Source organism: Gossypium hirsutum, chromosome A09 (genome assembly GCF_007990345.1).
Source record: "Gossypium hirsutum isolate 1008001.06 chromosome A09, Gossypium_hirsutum_v2.1, whole genome shotgun sequence".
In the NCBI taxonomy this organism is placed as follows: Eukaryota; Viridiplantae; Streptophyta; class Magnoliopsida; order Malvales; family Malvaceae; genus Gossypium; species Gossypium hirsutum.
The window spans coordinates 15,777,863-15,783,383 of record NC_053432.1 but is presented as its reverse complement, the minus strand read 5'-3'; the positions used below and the strand labels follow the sequence as shown (position 1 = coordinate 15,783,383).

Below are 5,521 nucleotides of genomic sequence, written 5' to 3'. Positions count from 1 at the left end.
CCGTTTTGTCTCTTGGATTCGCCAACCTCTGACGCAGAAAGCCAACGAACCGACCGTGCAATCTTCCCAAAATGTACAAAGCGACCGTTCCTTGCACAAGTTGAAAAGATCACCTATTAAGGGACATGGGCAGAAGCGTAAGTCCCGTAATGCGAAGAAGCGATGAATACCCTGTTGAAAAGGCTAAGTGCAGATTCTAAGCCTCATGAACCTTTTTGGGAAATTTCGACAACCTTTGGCTAAATTGGTTTAGTGGCTCATGATTTTTGTAAAAGAAATAAATATAATAGAAATAGGATTTTTATTAAAGAAAATATGGAGAGAACAAAGACAGAGCTTTTGGGAGAGGGAGTGTTTTCAGAAAAAAAAGAGATGTCAATATGTGCCACTCCATCCCCTATTTATAGTACTAGAAAACCTAGTCTATTCCTAATTAAATTCTAAAAGATAATTACAGATAAATAAAGATAATTAAAGATAATTGAAAATAAATCCTAAAATTAAATCTAAATAAAAATCCTTAATAATTATCCTAATATATTGAAATTAAAATAGAGTTTTGTGCTATAAAATCTCTTCTTTTGCATTTTTGTCCTTGGGTCTTCCATGTTTGCATTTTTGGCACCACTTCTCTCTTTCTTCGCATGTTGGCCCACTATATCTTCAAATTCACACTTTTTGCCTTTAAATTTCCTCTTGCCTCCAATTTAGTTCCTAAAAGATAAAAGACCAAAAAATAATCCAAATTAGTAGAATCATGCTCAAAATAATCATGCAATTAGCACATAAAATATGTCGTTCTAGAGTATTATCAAATATCTCCTACTTAGCCCATGCTTGCCCTCAAGTATGGCTCGTATCTACTGTGAAAATTAAATCCTGCCATGAAAGAAATACTACTCGAAAGTTTTATAAAAATTAGAAAAATGCATGCAAAAATTAAAGAGAACCCTTAGCTTAATTTAAGTAAAAGTGAAAAAATGTTCCAATTAACACACACAAAAATTAGAATCGACTTGGATTATTTCATGAAAATTAGGTAATTTACCAAACCTATCAAGATACCTTATTTATTTCTCCCTTTAGTCTCCAAATGATCGACCTAACAAGCAACATGTAATTCTGAAATAGGAGCATTAGTACCATGCAGAGAAAATAACAACTGTGTAATAAAAGAGCCCAAAATTACAGGTCGCTTAGTGTTTATAACATGTTCGAATTGGAGGGCATACCAATAGCCCAAATTTATCGGTCGACCGGTATACATACACCATAATAAGAATAATTTCATCTTCGAGACGGTAGCCGGAGCATCTCGAGGGCCTGAAAAATTGTAAGCCAAATAGCGGTGTATGTAACATAAGGCGAGGTTACGAAACCACAAATTTTTTGAGGTTTTTGGGCTATATGTGGTTTCAGCATTATCAATTAATAATACAAAGGCCTCGTCAGCTCTAAAGTCTGTAGGAAAAGTGCATAGGCTGTTTTTATAAGCAGTGGACATAGAATAATCCTCAGTCACAAAATTTAGTGCAATATTAAAATCAGTAATGGACAAGCGATGCAAGATGCCAAGTAATCGAAATCCAACAACACTAGGTGAATCCAATGAAATATTACCGTGTAGTTGAAAATGAAATATGGAATAAAATTTCAATACCAATTTATAATATGCACAGTGAGTAATATCAAAGTTTCCAATCCAACCAACATTATGAAAATAATTGGTAACAGTAGTTCTAATACGTAAAGCATCCAAAACACGCAATGATAAACACTTGCAAGGTACGAGTTGTTTATGGTGTAAATGATCATACCTGTTCCGACTAGTAGTAGTATTGAAGACTAAGTTATCGTGTAAATGACACTCGAGTGGTGAAACAGATGCCCGAGATCAGTAGGTGCGTCCACGAGTGGGCAACAGTTGCTGATCGTTGCGACTCTCGGAGGTGTCAGATCGGGCGGGCTGATCGCAGATGCTGGTGTAGGAGGAAGATCCCGTGGGTGCCCCAGTTGGTTGGGTGAAACGGCGTGGTGGTGGACGACGGGACTATCGTCGTGGGGGATCGGGTGACATGGGTTGTTCGGTTGTGTCGACCGTTGTATTAGAGGAAGCACCGTCGTTTGAGGCCGTTGGTTGGGCTGAAAGCCGTGTGGTCCTACGACAACGCTGGTAGCGCGACGGTTTGGGTGTCGAACCTGGTGGTGGCGTCGCGTTGTGTGCCACAAGGGGTAGGGCCGACAGTGGTGGAAGGCAGAGAATAGGTTGTTCGGTACTTATATGAGAAGGCGACTGAGAGGGGGAATCGTGTTGTTCGGCCAGAGGAGAGGGTGATGAGGATGAGCCGTGCGACTGTGGTGCGTGAAGTGGAGAAGGAAAAGGGGAAGATGCGGTTGTTGTTTGCGGTAAGGAGGGAGATGATGAGTAGTGCGACGAAGAGGGAGAGGAGACCAAGGGAGCATCGTTCGGCGGTGATGGGGAAAGGTCACGTGGTGGAGAAGATGAAAAAGACGATGCCCCGTCAGTTAAATCGATGGTTTGGGGAGTAGAGAAGCGGTGATGGTGGGGGTTGACTGTGAAGGACGGCTCAGCGGCGGCGCGACTCCTTGTGTGCACCATTGATGACAGCAAATCGATGGTGAGGGGTAGGGAGATTTTTTTAGCGGCTAGGGAAAAAAATGTGGGAAAAATGGGTTAAAATGTTAGGGTTTGGGTTTTTTAGTGGTTGAAAAGTGGTGTTTAGCTACAAGTTTAAGGTTGTTTGGCTGCAGGTTTGGGATCGTCTAGGGTAGGAAGGCACTATTCCAGACTGGAATAGGGGTGGAACAAGAGCTGTTTGGCTGCAGGGTTATGGGTTTTCTCTCCTTTTGATCTTATGTTCTCGTCTCGGTTTACCTAGTTAAAAGAATATATTTTTTATTAATAATAAAATAAATAATTAAGTAATAAATAATTAAAATAAAGTAATAAAGTAATAAATAATAAATAATAAATAATAAATAATAAAATAAAAATAAAAATAAAAATAAATAAAATAAAATTGAAAAATAAAAATACAAATTGGGCTGCCTCCCAATAAGCGCTTGTTTAACGTCGTTAGCTCAACGCTGTGAATGGTTATATGGTGGCTCTAACTGAATTTTCTCGATCAGGTGGGCCTAAAAATTCTCGTAAAATGGCTTCAACTGTTGGCCATTGACTACGAACTGTTTCCCTGTTTCTTCACTTTCTATTTCAACCGCGCCATGCGTAAATACTTCAGTGACAATAAAAGGTCCTTGCCACCGAGATCGAAGCTTACCTGGGAATAGCTTTAATACGAAGTTATAAAGAAAAATTTTTTTCCCTACCAAAAAATGCTTTTAAGTTATTTTCTTATCATGAAACAATTTTGTTTTGTCTTTATAAATGCGAGCATTCTCGTAGGCATCATTACGAATTTCCTCTAATTCTTGAATGTCTAATTTCCTTGCCTTGCCTCCATGTTGTATTGTCGAATAGCCCAATAAGCTTTATGCTCCAATTCTACTGGGAGATGACACGCTTTTCCAAAAGCAAGTCGATACGGGGTCATGCCAATCAATCCATTATACACCATCCGATAGGCCCAAAGCGCGTCATTGAGCCAAAGAGTCCAATTCTTTCAGTTGGGCCGAATTGTTTTCTCTAAAATGGACTTGATCTCCCTGTTCGAGATCTCTATTGGTCCATTCGTTTGGGGATGATAGGCTATTGCTATACGATGGTGAACTCCATATTTTGATAATAATGCCTCCATGACCTTGTTGCAAAAGTGGGTACCACGACCACTGATCAAAGCTCGATGTGTGCCAAACCTAGAAAAAATAGTTCGTTTTAGAAACTCCACAATAATTTTAGAATTGTCATTGTGAGTAGGCTTTGCTTTTATCCACTTAGAAACATAGTCTACTGCAAGAAGTATATATACGTTTCCAAATGAAGAAATAAAGAGACCCATGAAATCGATGCCCCATACATCAAAAATCTCGCATACATGAATCGAGGATAGGGGCATTTGATTTCGTTTAGTGATGTTACCTATATGTTGGAATTTATCGCAAGACTTACAAAAGTTATATGCTTCTCGAAAAATTGTGGGCCAATATAGCCCACACTCCAATACCTTGTGAAATGTTCGTTTAGGGCCAAAGTGACCTCTACAAGCTTCTGTATGGCAAAAAGTAAGGATAGAGGTTACCTCAGTTTCTGGTACACATCGTCATATTATCTGATCTGAACAATGTTTCCACAAATATGGGTCGTCCCAAATGTAATACCAAGCTTCCTGTCTAAGCTTGTCCTTCACGGAACGTGCTAACTCGGTGGGTAACGATCCTATGGTTAAGAGATTAACTATATCTACATACCATGGATAGTGAGCCTCGGTCGAAAATAAGCTTTCATCAGGGAACTCATCCTTTATAGGAATATCATCAAATGGAGTTTTTATCCTACTCAAGTGGTCAGCCACTAGGTTTTCACATCCCCTTTTTGTCACAAATTTCGATATCAAACTCTTGGAGCCGCAAAATCCATCTAATGAGCCTTGCTTTTGCCTCATTCTTTGTGATCAAGTATCTAAGAGCTGCATGGTCAGAAAAAATAGTCACTTTAGATCCCAATAAATAAGATCGAAATTTATCTAAAACGAATACAACTGCTAAGAGTTCTTTTTTCGTGGTGGTGTAGTTGCTTTGTGTAGCATCTAGGGTTTTTGAGGCATAGGAAATGACATGAGGCTCTTTGTCTATCTTTTGCCCTAACATGGCCCCCACATTGTGTTCGCTTATGTCACACATAATTTCAAAGGGGTAGTTCTAATCTGGTGCTTGTACTATAGGAGCGGTCACCAACTTTTGCTTAAGTGTATCAAAAGCCTCCTTACATTTTGGGCCGAACTTAAATTTTCTATCTTTCTGAAATAACTCGCATAATGGTTCAGCCACTTTTGAGAAGTTTTTTTATAAAAAGCCTGTAAAATCCTGCATGGCCAAGAAAAGAACGTATCTCCCTAATAGTAGAGGGATATGGAAAAGAATTAATAACATCAATTTTGGCCTTATCGACTTCAATTACCTTGGCAGAAACTATATGACCTAGAATCAAACCTTTGTCTACCATAAAATGACACTTTTCATAGTTCAAGACAAGATTAAATTCTATGCACCTGTTTAGAATTATCATGAGATTTTCAAGGCATTCATCAAAACAATTCCTATACATAGTAAAATCATCCATAAAAAATTCGATAATTTTTTTCACATATTCAGAAAATATACTCATCACTCATCTCTGGAAGGTGGCCGGTGCGTTGTAGAGTCCAAATGACATCCTTCTGTATGCAAATGTGTCAAATGGGTATGTAAAAGTGGTCTTTTCTTAGTTCTCTAGTGCGACTGGAATTTGGAAGAAACCTGAGTATCCATCAAGACTACAAAAGTGAGTTTTCCCTGATAAACGTTCAAGCATTTGATCTATAAAAGGAAGAGGTAAATGATC

The 5,521-nt window shown here is 38.7% G+C and overlaps 1 long non-coding RNA gene across 1 annotated transcript; it reads right to left on the bottom strand.

The window, feature by feature from the left end:
- Nucleotides 1-557: 557 nt before the first annotated feature.
- On the bottom strand, nucleotides 558-2,683 carry LOC121206718 (uncharacterized). The gene is made up of 3 exons (XR_005901885.1): nucleotides 1,818-2,683; nucleotides 1,066-1,323; nucleotides 558-714 (listed from the first exon to the last, which is right to left on the bottom strand). It is a non-coding gene; the product is annotated as an uncharacterized lncRNA (long non-coding RNA).
- Nucleotides 2,684-5,521: the final 2,838 nt, after the last annotated feature.